Source organism: Mobula birostris, chromosome 19 (genome assembly GCF_030028105.1).
Source record: "Mobula birostris isolate sMobBir1 chromosome 19, sMobBir1.hap1, whole genome shotgun sequence".
NCBI lineage: Eukaryota > Metazoa > Chordata > Chondrichthyes > Myliobatiformes > Myliobatidae > Mobula > Mobula birostris.
The window spans coordinates 4922691-4944637 of NC_092388.1; the positions used below are offsets into that span (position 1 = coordinate 4922691).

At 44.6% G+C, this 21947-nt stretch overlaps 1 protein-coding gene across 4 annotated transcripts in view; it reads right to left on the bottom strand.

Moving 5' to 3' along the window:
• Window positions 1-21947, bottom strand: part of thrb (thyroid hormone receptor beta) — a 206426-nt gene that overhangs the window by 91319 nt on the left and 93160 nt on the right. The gene's annotated exons all lie outside the window — the stretch shown is intronic.

The window sequence follows — 21947 nt, forward strand, 5'->3', positions numbered from 1 at the left end:
AATACTCCAAATGTAGTCTGACCAATGGCTTATAGTCTCAGCATTACTTTTATATTCTAGTTCTCTGGAAATGAATGCCAAGATTGCATTTACCTTCCTTACTACCAGCTCAACTTGCAAATTAACTGCTATGGAATCCTGCACGAGGACTCCCAAGTCCTTTCGCATCTCCGATTTAGAAATATAGAAAACCTACAGCACAATACAGGCCCTTTGGCCCACAAAGCTATGCTGAACACGCCCCTACCTTAGAACTACCTAGGCTTTACCCATAGCCCTCTATTTTTCTAAGCTCCATGTAGCCATCCAGGAGTCTCTTAAAAGACCCTATAGTATCCACCTCCACCACCGCTGCCAGCAGCCCATTCCACGCACTCACCACACTTTGTGTAAAAAACTTACCCCTGACATCTCCTCTGTACCTACTTCCAAGCACCTTAAAACAATGCCCTCTCACGCTAGGCATTTCAGCCCTGGGAAAAAGCCTCTGACTATCCAGACGATCAATGCCTCTCATTATTTTGAACACCTTTATCAGGTCACCTCTCATCCTCCGTCGCTCCAAAGAGAAAAGGCTGAGTTCACTCAACCTATTCTCAGAAGGCATGCTCCCCAATCCAAGCAGCATCCTTGTAAGTCTCCTCTGCACCCTTTCTATGGTTTCCACGTCCTTCCTGTAGTGAGGCGACCAGAACTGAGCACAGTACTGTATTCCAAGTGGGGTCTGATCAGGGTCCTATATAGCTGCAACATTACCTCTCCACTCCTAAACTCAATCCCACGATTGATGAAGACCAATGCATTGTATGCCTTCTTTACCACAGAGTCAACTTGCATAGCAGCTTTGAGTGTCCTATGGACTTGGACCCCAAGATCCCTCTGATCCTCCACACTGCCAAGAGTCTTATCATTAATGCAATATTCTGCCATCATATTTGACCTACCAAAATGAACCACATCACACTTATCTGGGTTAAACTCCATCTGCCACTTCTCAGCCCATTTTTGCATCCTATCAATGTCCTGTTGTAACCTCTGACAGCCCTCCACACTATCCACAACACCTGCAACCTTTGTGTCATCAGCAAATTTACTAACCCATCCCTCCACTTCTTCATCCAGGTCATTTATAAAAATCACGAAGAGTAGGGGTCCCAGAACAGATCCCTGAGGCACACAAACTGATTCTGAGCTTAGGGGAATCAATGGTGCATAACAGCCACTCCTTCGCTTGCTTGCATCTTTGGAAACAGTTCTACTTCTCTCTTTAATATCTCTATTTTTCCCTTTCAGGGTTCTTGTGAAATCCCTGACCTGGAGTTACATGCTAACTACGGTTCTTTGTGGGAATGGGACCCGCTTTCAGGGTTTCATGACTCGCCGTTATGCGGCACGCCAAGGGCACAGCCTAAGAGCTTTGCTCGCCTTTGGAGGTCCGAGATTTCATGGCTTTGGAGACGGGGGATCGGAGGTCGGTGTCCAGGCAGGAGATCGGTGTGTTGTGGGAGTTGGAAGATCTAAGGCTGTGTGCCCAGAGACCCGAGATCTTTGGGCACAGAGCTTGGAAAAAGCAACGCAATGGACTTTTAACATCGTAAACCAGCGAATTGTTTGTTATGTCTCCCCTCTTGCTGTGAAAATGGAGACATCTCTTTCTCCCTTATTAGAGAAAGAGAGAGAGCCTGTGGTATGTCGAATACCAGGTGAATGAATAGTCTTTGGAGTACTGCAAGTCTGTGTCTTTGCCGATGTTTTGCTGCACGCTTGAGTGCTCGGTGGTGGGTGCCAATGCTTTTTTTTGCTTGTGGGGGAGGGGGTTCGTTGCTTGCTGCCGCTTACATGCGGGAGGGAGGGGAGCTGGGGGGGACTTTGGGGTTCTAACATTTAACTGTCATTCATTCTTTGGGGCACTCCTCTGTTTTTCATGGATGGTTGCGAAGGAAAAGCATTTCAGGATGTATATTGTATACATTTCTCTGACATTAAATGTACTTTTGAAACCTTGAAACCTTTGAAACCCTACCAGTGTCTGACACAAATTTCTCTCCGTCCAGCTTTCCACAGAACCTTCCCCTAACTCTACCCTCCTGATTGGCTGACACAACATTCCGAAGTTCAACATCACAATCCCTTATCCTTACCCGAAACTGAAACATGCCATCATCAGGCCATATTGCTTCTACAGAAAGCTGCTCAATGAAATACCCTACAGCATTAGCAGTAACAATCTTAACCAGGACATCACAGTAACTTATGATCATTTTTGATTTTTGGACTGTACTGCTGCTGGAGAACAGCAGATTTCATGCAATCTCATAGAAGTCAGTGAAAGCACACTTCATTCTGATTCTATGGGCTTTAAAAGGGAGCACACACACCAGGGATCAGCAGGGGAATCGGTGAGCAGTTTCAAGTTCTTGGGTGTCAACATCTCTGAGGAACTAACCTGGACCCACCATATGAAGGAGGCATGACAGTAGCTATGCTGATTTGGAGCTTGAGGAGACTTGGTACGTCACCAAAGACTCTCGCAAGTTTATACAGATGTATTGTGGAGAGCTGTATCACATTCTGGTATGGAGCAGCCACTACACAAGACTGGAAATCGTTGCAGGAAGTTGCAAACACAGCCAGCCCTATCATGGGCACTAGCCTCCCCAGCATGGAGGACACCTTCAAAAAGCGGTAACTCAAAAAGGTGGCATCCATCACTAAGGACCCCCATCACCCAGGACATGCCCTCTTCTCATTGCTACCAGCAATGAGGAGGTACAGGAGCCTGAAGAAACACACTCAACATTTCAGGAACAGTTTCTTGCTGTCTGCCATCAGATCTCCTAATAGACAATGAACCCATGTACACTACCTCACTATTTCTCTTCCTTTTAAGCTCTCTTTTTGCACAACTAATTAAAATTACTATATATATAGAGAGAAACAGGAGAAAGTCTGCAGATGACGGAAATCCAGAGCCACTCACACAAAATGCTGAAGGAACTCAGCAGGTTGGGTAGCATCTATGGGATGTTTCGGGCTGAGACCCTGCATCAGGACTGGAAAGGAAGGGTGAAGATGCCAGAATAAAAAGGTGGGAGGAGGGGAAGGGGGATAGCTGGAAGGTGTCAAGTGATGGGTAGGAAAGATAAAGGGCTGGAGACGTATATATATATATTTTTTTTTCTTTTTGTAATTTGCAGTTTTTTATATTATATATTGCACTGTCCTACACAGTATCTGTCAGTGATAATAAACCTGATTCTGAATCACAAATGAAAGATTGATCAAATGATGGATGCACAGGGACACCTTGTGGTAACATTAAAAGAAGTAATTGTGAAAATCTAAACTGATTGTAAACGTCAAAATAGAAAGTGGATTGATTCATCTGGATGTCAACAATGGTGAAATAGAAATTAATATGACCATCGGTCTTGTGTCAATCAATAGTAACAGTATAAAGCCACAGACCTATGGATGGGCGATTAGTTCAATCGCTTTTCAGCACCAGTGATCACCAGCTGGGTTCGATTCCTGCTGCTGTCTACATAGAGTTTCCATGTTCTTCCTGTGACTGCTTGGCTTTCCTCCCACATTCTAAAGTCTTGCGAGTTAGTGTTCAAAGGATGGCGACACTCACAGGCTGCCACTAGCTAATTTGATTTCATGCAAAAGACACATTTTGCTGTGTGTTTCAACATATATGAGACAGGTCTCTCAGTGGGAGAGCATTTTGGAGATAGGGATCACAACTCTATCTCCTTTACCATAGCACTGGAGAGGGACAGGAGCAGACAAGTTAGCAAAGCATTTAATTGGAGTAAGGGGAAATATGAGGCTATCAGGCAGGAACTTGGAAACATCTGTTCTGGGACCCCTACTCTTTGTGATTTTTATAAATGACCTGGATGAAGAAGAGGAGGGATGGGTTAGTAAATTTGCTGATGACACAAAGGTTGGGGGTGTTGTGGATAGTGTGGAGGGCAGTCAGAGGTTAAAACGGGACATTGATAGGATGCAAAAATGGGCTGAGAAGTGGCAGATGGAGTTTAACCTAGCTAAGTGTGAGGTAGTTCATTTTGGTAGGTCAAATATGATGGCAGAATATTGCATTAATGGTAATACTCTTGGCAGTGTGGAGGATCAGAGGGATCTTGGGGTCTGAATCCCCAGGACACTCAAAGCTGCTGCACAGGTTGACTCTGCGGTTAAGAAGGCATACGGTGCATTGGCCTTCATCAACCGTGGAATTGAGTTTAAGAGCCGAGAGGTAATGTTGCAGCTACATAGGACCCTGATCAGACCCCATTTGGAATACTGTGCTCAGTTCTGGTTACCTCACTACAGGAAGGACGTGGAAACCATAGAAAGGCTGCTGAGGAGATTTACAAGGATGTTGCCTGGATTGGGGAGCATGCCTTATGAGAATAGGTTGAGTGAACTCGGCCTTTTCTCCTTGGAGCGACGGAGGATGAGAGGTGACTTGAAAGAGGTGTTCAAAATAATGAGAGGCATTGATCGTGTGGATAGTCAGAGGCTTTTCCCCAGGGCTGAAATGGCTAGCACGAGAGGGCACAGTTTTAAGGTGCTTGGAAGTAGGTACAGAGGAGATGTCAGGAGTAAGTTTTTTTTACGCAGAGAGTGGTGAGTGCATGGAATGGGCTGCCAGCGACGGTGATGGGCGGATAGGAAAGGGTCTTTTAAGAGACTCCTGGACAGATATATGGAGCTCAGAAAAATAGAGGGCTATGGGTATCCCTAGGTAATTTCTCATGTTTGGCGCAGTTTTATGGGCCGAAGGGCCTGCATTGTGCTGTAGGTTTTCAATGTTTCTAAATAAAGCTATTCTTTACCTTTACAGAGTCATAGAGAAGTACACCTTTACACAGAGAATTTATCTTTTGTTATAGAGTCATAGCACTGAAAGAGGCCTTTCTGCCCACCTAGTCTGTGCTGAACCATTACTCTGCCTAGTCCCGTCAACGTACACCCAGACCATAGCTATTCATGTACTTATCCAAAGTGCTCTAAAATGTTGAAATTGAACCTGCGTCCACCACTTGTGCTGGCAGACGTTCCACACTCTCATCACACTCTGAGTGAAGAACTTCACCTTAAACATTTCACCTTTTGCCTTTAACCTCTGGTTTTAGTCTCACCCCAACCTCAGTAGAAAAAGCCTGCCTACATTCACCTTGTCTATACCCCTTACTATTTTGTATACCTCTATCAAATTTCCCCTCATCCTCCTACACTCCAGGTAATAAAATCCTAACAATTCAACCTTTCCCTATAACTCAGGTCTTCAAATCCCAACCAAATCCTTCTAGATTTTCTCTGTACTCTTTCAAAGGAAACTTGGTTTCTTTTCGTTATTCTGAAAAAGCAGCAATCACAGATCATCTCACTTATAAAACACCGAAAGGTATTTCAGAATCAGAATGAGATTCAAGCTTATATGAGGTGAAATTTGTTATTCTGTGGTAGCAGTAAAGTGTAATGATGTAAAAATGACTATAAATTACAAAATAATTGGACAGTGAGGAAGATTATCAGTGCTGGAGAAATGGGTTGAAAAATGGCAGATGGAATTTAATGGAGACGAGTGTGAGATGTTTCACTTCAGTGGGACCAACCAGGGTACGTCTTACACAGTGAACGGTAGGACACTGAGGAGTGCGGAAGAACAAAGGGATCTCGGAATACAGGACCATACTTCATTGAAAGTGATGTCACAGGTTGATAGGGTTATAAAGAATGCTTTTGGCACATTGGCCTTCATAAATCAAAGTATTGAGTACAGGAGATAGGATGTTATGTTGAAGTTGTTTAAGACGTTGATGAGGCCTAATTTGGAGTATAGTGTGCAGTTTTGGTCACCTACCTACAGGAAAGATGTAAACAAGGTTGAAAGAGTGCAGAGAAAATTTACAAGGATGTTGTCAGGACTGGAGGACCTGAGTTACAGAGAAAGGTTGAATAGGTTAGGACTTTATTTCCTGGAGTGCAGGACTATGCGGGGAGATTTGACAGAGGTATATAAAATTATGAGGGGTATATGAAAGCAGGCTTTGTCCACTGAGGTTATGTGAAACTAGAACTTCAAAATATTTTGTGCTGACAGCGTTGTAGGCAATGAGTAGGATACAGAATTTGCATGCCCGTTCTGGTATCGGACTAGAATGAACTGCGTAAAAATACAATTACTCTCCACGGGATGAATGATACACTCAGTGGCCACTTTATTAGGTACAACTGAACACCTGCTCATTAATGCAAATATCTAATCAGCCAACCATGTTGCAGCAACTCAGTGCATAAAAGCATACAGACATGGTCAAGAGGTTCAGTTGTTGTTCAGACCAAACATCAGAGTGGGGAAGAAACGTGATCTAAGTGACTTTGACCGTGGAATGATTGTTGGTGCCAGACGAGTGGTTTGAGTATCTCAGAAACGGCTGACCTCCTGGGATTTTCATACACAACAGTCTCTATAGAGTTTTCAGAGATCGGTGTGAAAAGCTAAAAGCTAAAAGTGGCAGTTCTGTGGGGGAAAATGCCTTGTTGCTGAGGGAGGTCAGAGGAGAAGGAGCAGAATGGTTCGAGCTGACAGGAAGGTAACAGTGCATGAGAGCATCTCTGAATGCATAACACATTGAAATAAAGTGGATGGCTATGAACACACAGCCACTGGCCGCTTTATTAGGTATGGGAGGTATCGAATAAAGTGTAGCTATGTAAGAAATTAAAAATTAATACTCTGGATCTGATTTCTCCAGTTAAACAACTCTAGATTCAGATGGAACTCTTGAACTTTTAAAAATTGTTTCCCAGTGTTCCAAGCAAATTAATAAGGGATTAAAAACATTGTGCTTGACCCTTGGTCAGAATCAGCAACTTCAAACTTTATACTGATTCCACATCACTAGTTGACACTATGAGGTTCAGCAGTCCATGTGCTAAATCTCCACGGGCACCGCTCCTCAACTCCATCCCTGCAGAGGAACTGCAGACGGCTGTTGGATCAGCCAGCTTCTTCATGGGCACTAGCCTCCCCAGCCTCGAGGACACCCTCGAAGGCGATGACTCAAGACACTGGCTTCCATCATTAAGGACCCTCACTATCCTTAATGATGGATGTCACCTTCTTGACCCTCTTCTCATTACTACCATCAGAGAGGAGGCACAGGAAGCTGAAGACATGCACTCGATGTTTTTGGAACTGCTCCATCCCCTCTGCCATCAGATTTCAGAAGCCATGAACAACTCCCCACTATTTTTGCACCACTATATATATATATATATATATATATATATATATGTATATATACTTATTTCTCATTGTAGTTGGGTAATTTGGAATGAACACTCCCTCACTAATTTTTCTCTCTTTGTGCACTACTTAAGTAATTTAATTATTTACTACTGTAATTTATAGTTTTTTAAATTGTTATGTATTGCAATGTACTGAGGCAGCAAAGTCATGAACTTCACGACAAAATCCAGTGTTATTAAACCTGATTCTGGTTAGTTTTGATGGTAGGAACAGACACTGTGCTGAAGAGGCTGTTCCTGTTGTACACTGTTCTATGTCCTGCTGCCCTCTCCTTATCCTAATGTCATTAGCCAAATAAGTTTCAGTGATGGGGAATATTTATGTGGAACATTTTCTGACCTTGGACAAGACAACTGGAATGTGTTGGTTGCTTCAGTGCCCTGTTCATGCATGTCAGATCAGAAAAAAATAGCCTCACCATTACTGTACTCCATCCAATATAATCCAGTCCAAAAACTCACCACAAACTGTCTACAATTAGTCCAAAAACTCACCACAAACTGTCTACAATTAGTCCAAAAACTCACCACAAACTGTCTACGACTCGTGCCAGCATCAGGAAGAGAACAAAGAATGGTTAGAAAAGAATCCAAGATGTGTCAACACAACAGATTCTGCAGATGCTGAAGCATCAATACCCAAGAATGGAAAAGCCTACGAAAAGTGGTGGATAAAGTCCCAGTCCTTCACAGGAAAAGTCCTCCCCACCACAAAGTATATTTACAAGGAGCGCTGCCACAAGAAAGCAGCATCCATCATCAAGGACCACCCACCATCTAAGCAACACAAAAAAAATGCTGGAGAAACTCAGCAGTCCAGGCAGCATCTGTCCCAACTTTTCAGGTCGAGACCCTTCTTCAGCACAGAGAAGGAAGGGGGAAGATGCCAGAATAAAAGGTGGGGGGGAGGGTAAAGAGGCTAGCTGGAAGGTGATAGGTGAAGGCAGGTGGGTGGGAAAGATCAAGGGCATGAGAAGAAGGAATCCGATAGGAGAGGAGAGTGGAGCACAGGAGAAAGGGAAGGAGGAGGGGACCCAGTGGGAAGTGATAGGCAGGTGAGAATAGGTAAAAGGTCAAACTGAGGAAGAGAGGAAGGGGTTGCTGGGGAATTTTTTCAGCAGAAGGAGAAATTGATATTCATACCATCAGGTTGGAGGTTACCCAAACGGAATATGAGGTGTTGCTCCTCCACCCTGGGGGTGGCCTCATCTTGGCACAAGAGGTGGCCATGGACCGATATGTGGGAACGGGAATGGGAATTAAAATGTTTGGCCACTTGTGGTGGATGGTGCGGAGGTGCTCAACGAAGCGGTCCCCCAATTTGCGACGGGTTTCACCAACGTAGAGGAGGCCACTTTGGGACCACCGGATGCAACAGATGGCCCCAGCAGATTCACAGGTTGTTTCACCTGGAAGGGCTGTTTGGGGCCCTGAATGGAGGTGAGGGAGGAGGTGTATGGGCAGGTGTAGCACTTCTGCCACTTGCTGGGATAAGTGCCTGGAGGGAGATTAGTGGGGAGGGAGGAATAGGTGAGGGATTTTCAGCATCTGCAGACGTTCTTGTGTTTGTGATTGGCCTCCCACCATCCAGCTCATGTTCTCTTCTCGCTGCTGCCATTGGGCAGGAGGGACAGAAGCCTCAGGTCCCACATTACTGGGTTCAGAAATAAATATTACCCTTCAACCATCAGACTCCTGAACTGGTGTGGTAACTTCACTCACCTCAACACTGAACTGATTCCACAACCTACAGACTCATTTTTTAATGACTCTACAACTGTGACGTTATATAATTTAGTGCTCTATGACTTTATTTATTTTTGTACTTGCACAGTTTGTTACCTTTTGCATATTGATTGTTTGTTCATCTTTGTGTGTGGGTTTTCTTTGATTCAGGTCATGCTCTCTTACTATTATCATCAGAAAGGAGGTACAGGAGTCTGGGGTCCCACACCACCAGGTTCAGGAACAATTATTACCCCTCAACCATTAAGTTCCTAAACTAGCATGGATAACTTAACTGACCACAGCTTAAATGGTTCTGTGATGGACACTGAAGGACTCTTTACAACTCAGCTCCTCAGTATTATTTATTTTATTTGCTCAGTTTGCTCTCTTGGCTGTTTGTCAGTCTTTATGTACATATACAGTAATTTTTTTTAATAAATTCTACTGTATTTCTTTATTTTCCTGTGAATGCCTGCAAGAAAGTTAATCTCAAAATACCCACTTGGATAATAAATTTATTTTGAACTTTGAACTTTTTAGCACATATATTTGCTTTGGTCATGTTAATTAATCTGCATAGCAAATAGAACATAGAAATAACATTACAGCCAGTACAGGCCCTTCGCTGACCTTTTAACCTATTCCAATACCAGCCTAACTCTTCCCTCCGACACAGCCCTCCATTTCTCTTTCATCCAGGTGCCTGTCTAGAGTTTATTAAATGTCCCTGATGTATCTGTCTCTACTATTGGCTCTAGCAGGGAGCTCCATGCACCCTTCACTCTCCTTGTAAAAATCTTACCTCTGATTTCCCTCCCTATACTTTCCGCTAATCACCTTAAAATTATGCCCCCCCCCCATAAGCCTTTTCTGCCCTAGGGTAAAGTCTCTGGCTGTTTTTATTTGGAGTTGTAGAATCATAGAACACTACAGCACAGAAACAGGCCCCTCAGCCCATCTAATCTGTGCCGAACAACTAATCTGCCCAGTCCCATCAATCTGTACCCAGACCATACCCCCCATACCCTCCCATCCATCCTGCCCACCTTCCAGTAGCTTTCCAACTGCTGATGTCAGGCTCACCAGTCTATAATTGCCTAGATTATTCTTAGATACTTTCTTAAAAAACGGAACAACATCAGTTATCCTCCAATCCTCTGGCACTTCACCCGTGGCCAGGATGTTTCAAATATCTCTGCCAGGGCCCCTGCAATATCTGCATCTGCATCCCACAAGGTCCAAGGGAACACCTCATCAGACCCTGGGGATTTATCCACTCTAATTTGCCTTAAGAGAGCAAACAGCTCCTCCTCTGTAATCTATGTAGGGTCCATGAAGTCGATGCTGCTTTGCCTCACTTCTATAGCCTCTGTGTCCATCTCCTGAGTAAATGCAGATGCAAAGAAATCCATTTTAAATCTCCCCCATCTCTCTTGGCTCCACACACGGATTACCATTCTGGTCTTGCAGGGGAGCAATTTTGTCCCGTGCAATCCTTTTGCTCTTAACATATCTGTAGTATCCCTTAGGATTCTCCTCCACCTTGTCTGTAAGGGCAACCTCATGACTTCTTTCAGCCCTCCTGACTTCCTTCTTAAGTGTTCTCTTGCATTTCATGTACTCCAAAAGTACTGTACCTCAATTGTTCCTACCTGCCTATACCTGCAACGCACCTTCTTTTTCTTCTTAACCAGGGCCTCAATATCTCTTGAAAACCAAGGTTCCCTAAACCTGTTCTGTTTAGCTTTCACTCTGACAGGCGCAGACAAGCCTTATCTCATATTTTCACTTTTAAAAGCCTCCCACTTACCAAATACACCTTTGCCAGAAAACAGTGTGTCCCAATTCACATTTGCCAGACGCTTTCTGATACCGTCAGAAGTCGTCTTTCTCCAATTTAGAATCTCAACCCGAGGACCAGACCTATCCTTTTCCATAATTACCTTGAAACAAATGGCATTATGATCAATGGATGCAAAGTGTCCCCCAACACAAACTCCTGCCTTGTCTCACTCCCGAACAGGAGATCTAGTACAGTATCGCACTTCTATGTTCTGATGGAGGAAACTTTCCTGAACACATTTGACAAACCCTTTCCCATCCTGCCCTTTTATAGTACGGGAGTCTCAGTCAGTACGTGGAAAGTTGAAGTTACCTACTACAACAACCTTGTGCATCTTGCAACAGTCTGCGATCTCTCTATAAATTTGCTCCTCTAAATCCCATGAACTGTTGGGTGGTCTATAATTTACATGGCCATACTTTTCTTATTCCTCAGTTCTGCCTATAATGCCTCAATAGATGAACTTGAACTCTGCTTAACTAGTACTACCCCTCTTGCAATGATCCAAAAACCTGAAGCCTCTCCTCCTACACCAATTCTTTAGGCATCTGTTAAACTGTATAGTCTTGCTATTTCTGGCTTCACTAGCACGTGGCAGGGGTAGTAATCTTGAGATTAGAACCCTGGCATCCTGCCCTTTAACTCAGTACCTAACTCCCTGAATTCACTTTGCAGGAGCTCATCATTCCTCCTACCCGAGCCATTGGTATCAACGTGGACCATGGCCTCTGGCTGTTAACCCTCCCATTTAGGAATGCTGTGGGCTTGAACTGAGATGTCCCGGATTCTGATACCCAGCTGGTAACAAACCATCCAGAAATCTCATTCTCGTCCAGAGAATCTCCTTTCTGTTCTACTAAGTAACAAGTCCCCTGTCACTGCAACTCATCTCTTCTCCCCCCTTCTCTTTTCGGCCACAGAGCAAAACTAAGTGGCAGAGACCTGACTGCTGTGGCTTTCCTCTGCTAAGTCATCCCCCCTCACCGCTGGTGTCCAAAGTGGCGTACCTGTAGTTGAGGGGAACAATCAGAAGGGTACTCTGCTCTGGCTGTCTATTCCTTTCCTTTCATCCCCACCATGCCCCGACAGTCACCCTGTGTCCTGCACCCTGGGTGTAATTATCTCTCTGTATGTCCTGTCTATGAACCCCTCAGCCACCCAAACGATCTGGAGTTCATCCACCTTCAGCTTCAATTCCTTGGCACAGAGCTGCAGCAGGATGCATTTCCTGGAGGTGTCGTCCGGAACACTGGAGGTCTCCCTGCCTTCCCTCATCCCGCAAGAGGAGCATTCCAGTACTCTGTCTGACATCCCCACTGCTCTAAATGTACAATAAGAAAGAACAAAAGACTAGATAACAAAAGGAAAATTTCCCTGTGGCCTACGACTCTCCTCGCCAAAGCATTACTGAGACAAAGCCTCAGCTGCCCATTTTAACACGAGCCCACTCACACAATGGCTGTTCCCACAATGGCAATTCCGCTTAAAACTAACTTCTTTTTATTGTACTTTGCCAAGTGCTTAATTATGCACAATCCAATATATCTCCTCAGGAATTGTGGCACACAAAGGGACTGCGGTGTGCAAAATGTGCCGACTGTCCCCGCTTGCTTCTTTTAATTCCCTCTTCCTCTACGCAATCCAGTATCTCCTCAGGACCATGGTGGACAACATATGCTGACTGTCCTCGATCGGTTCTTTTAAACTCTCTCTCCCACTACACAACCTGGTGTCTCCTCAAGACTGGATTTACTTACTTATATTTAATTAAAAATAAACACGGGGAACATTATAGGACATCACAAACTATACATAATCAGAAGCATTCACCTCTAAATAGAAATATACATCTCATTATAGATATAGATATGTTATAGATATTAGTGTGCATGCGCCAGTCGTGCATGCAGCCTGTTACAGCCGTTCCGATCAGTATTCTTACTTTTTAACTTACGTTATTTGTTGTATTTTTTTCTCACGGTAACACGTTGAAGCTGCACCCTCTCTAACATGCTGGTGGAGAGAGTTTTATTTGGGTTTTTAGCGCTGGAAATAGTTACATTCCGACACGTCTCATTAGCGGGGCAGCAGTATGGTCGCATTGTTTATTCCAGGGACCAGCTGACCGAGCTTATGCCGGCCGGTTTAGCGAGCAGAGCGGCGGACACCCCTGCTGAAATCTGGAGGAAAACACACAGAGGATGCAGAGGGGGATCATGAAGTCGAGGAAAGAGGACTGGGTCGAGACAACAGAGACATACGGAGAAGAGGAGTTCGGTGGGTAATAAAATGGATGAGTTCACGGTGCTAGCCAGGCGTCAGAGAACATTTCGGGAGTGCAGTGTTATGTGTTTCAATGGAACGGGGCTGCACGAGGACATACCCGATCAAAACTTTTCCATGGACGGCTTCCAGACCGTTCCGGCTGACCGGAAGTGCACTGAGAGCGGTAAGCGTAAAGGAGTTGGGGGCTTGCTGTTCTGGTTAACAATGGATGGTGCAATCCGGGTCATATTACGATCGAGGAACGTGTTTGTAGACCGGATATTGAACTTTTTACTGTTGGACTCCGGCCATATTCCACCGAGATACAACACTGGGCGGCACGGGAGGTTGCTCCTGCCTGTGGCCATCGAACGTGCAGCTCCTCCCGTGGAGGGTCAGACACCGAGCCAATAGACTGGTCCTGGACTTATTTTCCATCTGGCATAGTTTGCATTTGTTGTTTGATTGTGGTTTTTGTATTGCAAAATTTATGCTCTATTCTTGGTTGGTGCAGCTGTAACGAAACCCAATTTCCCTCGGGATCAATAACGTATATCTATCTATCTACATTAATACACAGATGGAAAAATGCTGCAAGTTAAGAGAGCTGGTTTGGCAGAGATGGAGACATTCACAAAAAGGAGCATTTTGTGATCATACTGAACAGTTGAAGCTGCAGTTATGGATGAGTTTCAGTTCTGTACACCATAGATTAGATATGGTTGAAAGGACAGGAAAGTTTAAGGCAAGTTGCCAACAATGCAGCTCATGTCAAAGATGAAAGCGGACCTTGGCAGTGACATGTACAGGACAAAACCGTCACGTCTGAGACAGGATGGGATTTCAAATGACACTTCACCAACCTAATTCAATAAACACAGGCCCCAGCCTAAGTCCAAGTCCGAGTCTGTGCACACTGGAGTCTGGAAGCCTGTCATGTGGTTAAAGGACTGTGTATGTGTGGGGGGCGGGGAGGGAGGAATGGGGCTTGTTTTGCTGTTGTTTTATTGTTTGTTGTGTTCTATGTTGTTCTGCAGAGCATTGGCACTGGAATGTACGGCGACATACGTGGGCTGCTCCAGCTTACCCATAGGTTGTTTTGGTTCACTGTATGTTTCAATGTACATATGACAAATAAACCTGAATCTTAAATAAAGCAGAAGCAGGGAAAGATTAAATCAAATGATGTAATCAGTCTGGATCGTATTTACATACATAGTTTAATTAAAAATATTTCATTCACAGCTAACAAAATAGTTTTGGAATAGCATCATTGTCGTACCTCCTGTACCTAATGACATGGCCACTGAGAGTAGATTCGTGTCTTCTGCTGCTGTAGCCCGTCCACTTCAAATTTCAACATGTTGTGAATTCAGAGAAGCTCTTCTGCACAGCACTGTTGTAAAACATGGTTACTTGAGTTACTGTCGTTTTCCTGTCAGCTTGACCCAGTCAGGCCATCCTCCTTCATTTACAAGCATTTTCACCAACAGAACTGATGCTCACTGGATTTTTTTGTTTTTGTGTTTTTCACCATTCTAGAGACTGGTGTGGGTGTGAAAATCCCAGGAGCTCAGCAGTTTCTGAGATACTCAAACCACCCCATCTGACACCAAAAATCATTCCATGTTCCAAGTCACTTAGGTCGCATTTCTTCCCCATTCTGATGTTTGATCTGAACAACTGAACCCCTTGACTATGTCAGGACACTTTTCTGCATCGAGTTGCTGCCACATGATTGGCTGATTTGGTAACGAGGCGTACAGGTACACTTAATAAAGTGGTCGTTGAGTGTAGGAAGTGTACAGATGGCTTTCTCACGTCAAGCTTTCATAAACAGCAATACGATGAACTCCAGATCTTCCTATAATGCTGAGTGAGGGGTGAATATTGGCCAGGGCGCTGGCATGGATCATTTATGTACATCAGGTACTCAGAGGCATTCAAAAGTGACTAGAAATCAGACTATTAGCAAGGGTTATCACTAATTATTTTGAAAATAATTAATAAAATTATTGAGCATCAAAGCTTTTGGGGAGAAGGCAGGAGAAAGGGGTTGAGAGGGATAATAAATCACATCCTTTCTCAGATAAGGGACCGAAACCTGCTCACACTGCTCAAAGTGATGTCAGACCTATGCCTTATAAATCCTCAGCATTACACCCTTGCTTCTAATAAAGTGGCCACTGTGTGTAGTCTTCTTGAAGTGAATGCTAACATCGCATTCCTTACCATCGACTAAGCCTGCAATATCAAATTCAAATAGAGAATTTGGCAAGTTTATAAAAATTCCTGAATGAAATAGTTTACAACAGCATTCAAACAGCTTTAATTAAATCTACAGAGCTGGTAACCCCTCTGTGAATTTCATTCTGAAACCGTTCATGTTGATATAAAGCCCAATAATTCTTTTTTAAATGTTATGTAATCAGTTCCTGTCACTGGCATATTTAATTTGGGATTTACCAAGCTGCTATCAAGAGTGGTTCCTTAAGATTGTCATAGCCGGCGGGGGGGTGGTAATGGGGATACCCATTAAATGCTACCAACGGTGTCTGCCTCAAATCACCTCTGACAACCAAGTTCAGCTCCTGGCCTTCACGTGTGGCTTAGCTCTAAGCCCTTCAGAACCATTCCTACTGACAGGAGCAGGGGAAAGGGAAGTTACTGGTGCCTTAAAACCAGTCGCTTCAGGCAGATGGGGCTCATCGGCCGAGGTTTGCAGCTCGTCTAGGAGAAGGAAAACTCTGATCTCAGACCTCTGCTGCCTTCTGGCTATACCCACTCATGGGGAAGGCTTTGAGAGTGAACCCCGAGGAAAAATCCTGAAATGGGGACCCTAAGATGGTCCCATGTTGAGTTCAATGCTGACTGACAACTCTTGCAATGCTGCTGGTGCCAGACTGTACCAGTCTCTGCCGTTCCTTTGGATTCATCAGCTGTGAGGAGAGGGGCAGCCCGCTCTGTGGCAACAACTCGCTCTCCATGTCGTACAGCCCGGCTTGCGTATCACGTACAACGCGGCTTGTGTATCATGTACAGCCCGGCTTGCGTATCACGTACAGCCCGGCTTGCGTATCATGTAGACAGCAGGGAGGCAACATCCATGGTCAACTTTGACTAACGGAGGGTCTCAATCAAGAGTAGAATTTTTAATCCGGCAGGTAATAATTTTCTTAGGATACATTTTAACAAAACAGAATAAAGCTTGATAATAAAACAAATTCCTTTTTCATGTGGATAGAAAACTCCTGGTGAGTTAATTAGCGACATTTATATCAGCATGTGGAGTGGTCCAACAATTATTCCAGGGGCAGCATGTTAGTGTAGTGGTTAGCACAACGCTTTACAGTACAGGAGACCCGGGTTCGATTCCCATCACACACTAGTGTAGTGGTCAGCACAGCGCTTTACGGTACAGGTGACCTGGGTTCGATTCCCATCGCACGGTAGTGTAGTGGTTAGCACAACGGTTTACAGTACCAGTGACCCAGGATTGATTCCCATCACACACTAGTGTAGTGGTCAGCACAGCGCTTTACGGTACAGGTGACCTGGGTTCGATTCCCATCGCACGGTAGTGTAGTGGTTAGCACAACGGTTTACAGTACCAGTGACCCAGGTTTGATTCACATCACACAGTAGTGTAGTGGTTAGCACAATGCTTTATGGTACAGGTTTAGTTCCCACCACTGCATCTAAGGAATTTGTACGTTCTCCTCGTGACTGCGTGGATTTCCTTTGGTGCTCCAGTTTCCTCCCACAGACTTACTGGTTGGTAGTTCAATTGGTTATTATAAATTGTCTTGTGATTAGGCTAGGATAAAATTGGTGGGTTGCTGGGCAGCTCCAAGGCCCAGAAAGGCCTGTTCTGCATTGTATCTCAATACAATATAAAAGTAATGAGATAAGAAGAATCTTAATGAAAATGTCTTGTAGTTCTTTAACAAAGCATACATATAATCCAAGTTTTGATTTAATTCAAAGTAAATTTATTCTCAAAGTATGCATATGTCTCCATATACCATAGATAGATAGATAGATAGAGTGTAGAACAGGCCCTTTTGGGCCGATGAGCCTCACTGCCCAGCAACTCATGAACTTTTGAACCCTAGCCTAATCACAGGACAATTTACTATGACGAATGAACGTACTAACTAGTACATCTTTGGAATGTGGGAGGAAACCTTAGCGGTTCTGGCTGGTGGCTAACGAAACAAGGAAAACTGAATACTTTGTTAATCACACTTTTTCTGGCAAATGATTATCACAAGAAATAGTCTGTAGTTTCCCTTTGAACTTGGAGGCCATTCAATGTGGCAGTACTGAGGCAAGGTGAGGCAATGGGCTCGTTGCCGAGACCGAGGAGCTTCAATCATTTTAAGTACCATGCCAAATCCCAGAAGTCGGGTACAGCCCGAATTGAGGTGGTGCCGCCCAGGGACCCTGAGCGTATCAAGGTGACTGAACTTAAAGTTGGACGGACTCGTAGGCGCCTTGCTGAATCGGAGAGGTCAGTTACAGGCTGAGTCAAGGCAGTGGGGTCCTGGACCCAGAGCACATTGAGGCAAGTGTACTCAGAGTTTGGCTGGAAGTTCAAATCGCTGCCCCCCAGCTCGGCTCTGTGCTGAACTATGTTGAACTATGGGACTCTCTGAACTTCAGTTCAGAACGCTATTTGCTTGCGGTTACTGTTTGCGTGATGTTTTATTTTTCTCTGCCCGTTGGGTGTTCGACAGTCTTGTTTTTTAATATGGGTTATTTTGGGTTTCTTTGTTCCGTGGCTGACTGGTCAGAGTCCAATCTCAAGCTTGTATAATGTACTGTATACATACATTGATAATATATGCACTTTGAACTTTGAAACCCACACGGTCACAGGGAGAATGCATGAACTCCTTACAGACAGTGCTGGAATTGAACTCTCAGCTCTGATGTCCCGAGCTGTAATTGCATCATGCTACCCGTACGCTACTGCAGTGTACCAAGTTGTATAGTTCTTGAAAGTAAGTCCATAGGTTGTGGAATGAGTTCAGTGTTGAGGCGAGTGAAGTTATCCACACTGGTTGAAGAGTCATAACTGTTCCTGAACCTGGTGGTGTGTGACTTAAGGCTCCTGTTCCTCCTTCCCAATAGTAGTAGTGAGAAGAGGGAAAGACATAGACGGTGGTGGTCCTTGAAAATCATTCCTTCCCCTTGTACAGATTAAAATTGTTAAATTGTGGAAGATTTTACGACAAAGTGTAGAACTTGAATACTTCTAGCTCAAGAAAAAAATGAGTATCATTTCAAAAGCATCACTATTTTTAAACACATTGGAGCTATTGAAACAGCAATAACCGATCAAGCCACAGTGTTGCCTGCTTGTAGCCATCCAGGAAGCATTGGAGTCAGTGTCGGCGGCGGTGTGGTGCGGCATTTAGGCTGGCGTCGTTGCTGCCCCCCTAGTGTTTGCTCGGCAGAAGACAAGCCATATTGTGCTTGACTGCAGAGTGCTGCAACATTCATGGACTCGGGGACTATATTTTTTTGTGTGTGCGACTGTACTTTACTGCTATCGTACGTGTGCTCTACGTGCCTTGTGCTGTTGGTACTGTGTTTGCACCTTGGCCCGTGTTTCATTTGGCTGTATACATGCATGGTTGAATGACAATTTAATTTAAACTTGTTTACTTTGAACAATATGTTGGAGGAGCTCAGCAGGTCAGGCAGCATCTATGGAGGGGAATAAACAGTTGACATTTTGGACCAAGATCCTTCATGTTTATTGAAGCTATAATCCTCAGTTGTAAAGTGGTTATAGCTGTGGGGAGGGGGGGAGGGTTGCAGGGAGGGTTGTAATGGGGAGGGCCTCAATCCTTCCCAGTTAAACTCATCTCAGCAGGATACAGCTAATATTGAGTTTACTATTTCCCAGAGATTTCCTTACATTGAAGTCATTAACAGCTTCCATCTCAGATCTGAATTTACATTCAAATCCTTCCAAAACAACTTTGCTTCAATTAAGATGATGGTAAACACATTAAGCGCAGGCCCTTCCGCCCAATCTCTCACCGATATGCCCATACAAGTGCATATGAGCATGGCGCATGTGGCAAGGTGTTAATTCCATAACCAATTAGAAGGCCACCCTGCGCGCCAATGACAGCAACACCTCCCTTCCGATCAGGCTAAGTGCCTTCTCTGCACAATTTGACGCATTAAACGATGTGACGTCGAGGAAGGCTTCTGGCTGCAACGAGGTGAGCCGGACCGCAGCCAGGGTTAAACCCATGCAAAGGTCGGGACTGAACAACACACCTGATCAGGTGCTGAGGCCCAGCTAACAGAGGTCTTAATGGACCTCCTTCGTATCTCTCTGAAACAGCCCACTGCTCCTGCAGGCTTCAAGACAGCCACCGCCATTCTAGTGCCCAACGCAGTGACAGTAACTGCCCTAAACAATTACTGCCCAGTGGCACTGACTTCAACAATCATGAAGTGCTTTGAGCGGCTGATAATGGATCATATAAAACCCCACCTTACTGCTACATTGGGCCCTTTCCAGTTTGCCTACTGCTCATATTGGCCCATTGATGATGCCTTAGCCTCAGCCCTCCACTCTGTCCTGTCCCACCTAGAAAATGATGCCTTGTATGCCAGGACACTGTTCATTGACTTCAGCTCAGTGTTTAACACCATCATCCTTCAGGGGCTGGTGGGTAATCTGCCCTCATTGGGACTCAACACCCCTCTCTGTATCTGGGACTCAACACCCCTCTCTGTAACTGGATCTTGGACTTCTTGACGGAAAGACCCTAGTCATTCCGAGTTGGCAGCGACATCTCAAGCTCCATCAGTGAGCACGGGTGCCCCCCAGGACTGTGTGCTCAGCCCGCTGCTGACTCACGACTGCACTGCCAGATTCAGCTCAAACCACATCAAAACGTTCACTGATGATAGCACAGTGGCTGCCCTCATCAGCAACAATGATGAGTTGGTATACAGAGAACATGGGGGACAAAGAGACGATTGTGGGCTTCAGGAAGGCACAGCACAACCACTCTCCATTGCACATCAATGGCTCTGCCCTGGAGACAGTGAAGAGCACAACATTCCTTGGTATGCACATAACCCACGAGACCTCCTCACTAGTCAAGAAGGCCTTTCTGAGGAGAGTGAGGCTCCCTGAGTTCACTCTAGCAACTTTCCCCAGGAGCACAACGAGAGTGTCCCGTCCAGCTGCATCATTGTGTGGGACGGAAGCTTCCGTACATCAGACTGCAAGAGCCAACAGAGGACGGTGAAAACCGCAAGAGGACCAGCAGGGCATCCCTTCCTATCTCTGACGTTTACTGGAAGTGTTACAGAGAAAAGGATCCCTACCACCCATCCCTCAATCTCTCTGGCCCACTACCATCACGGGGGAGGTACAGGAGCACCAGGACCAGGACTGTCAGACTGGGTAACAGCTTCTTCCCTCAGACTGTGAGACTAATGAATACCCTGTCACCACCGAGGTCTTGTCACGAGGAGGGCAAGCTGCTTACTGTTTACCTGTGCTGCACAATACATGCACTTTGAATTATATTTTATAAACATATTTATGCTAATAGGGGAGTGCTAATAGATTCAAGAAGGCAGTATCCATCATGAAGGACCCTCACCATTCAAGACATGCTCCCTTCTCATTACCACATCAACGAGGAGGTATAGGAGCCTGAAGACCCACACTCAATGTTTCAGGAACAGCTTCTTCCTCTCTGCCAACAGATTACTGAATGGATGATGATTTTCAGTTTACAGCTGTTAAAAAGGGATTCAACTCAGCCACAGATTATGATAGTTTTCTACTTCCAATGTGATCATTTCTGCTTCCTACTGTGATGGTATTCGGTTCACTGTCTGCAAAGCCTTAGACTGAAGAGAAGCCTTTAAGTCCAATCTGATATTGACATTGGAGGAGAACTGGTATGTCACAAAAGACACTTGGAAATTTCTACAGAGGGACCATGGAGTGCATTCTAACTGGCTGCATCACCGTCTGGTATGGGGGGGGGGGGGGAGGGAGGGGCCACTGCACAATAAGCTGCAAAGCTGCAGAAAGTTGTGAACTCAGCTCCGTCATGGGCATTAGCCACCCCACCACTCCCCCAGGACATCCTCAAAGAGTGACGCCTCAAAAAGGCAGCATCTATTATCAAGGATCCCCACCCTCTTCTCATTGCTATCATCAGGGTAGAGGTACAGGAGCCTGAAGGAACACATTCAGCGATTCAGGAACAGCTTCTTCCCCTCTGCTATCAGATTCCTGAATGGACATTGAGCCTGTGAACATTAGGTCACTACTTTTTTTCTCTTTTTGCATTACTTATTTAATTAAATGTTATATATATATATATATATATATACACACACACACATACATATACACTTCTTATTGTAATTCACAGGTTTATTACTATGAATTGCAATATACTGCTGCCACATAACAACAAATTTCACAACATATGTCAGTGATATTAAACTTGATTCTGCTCTGTGGGTATCCTCAAGATAGATATACTGTATCCACCGACTCTTTAAGGATTAGCTAATTTCCTTGTCTAGAAGTTTAGCTGCCGACACCCATTGCTTGTGTGGTGGGTCACCCCTCCCCATTAACAAGGAGATACTTCCAGCTAATGAAGTAGTATAAATGCAGTTCATTTTATTTTTAATGAAACACATTTAAGTTTAGACAAATAGTTCTTAACACACATTTAACACACACACACACACCATACACACACGATTTCTT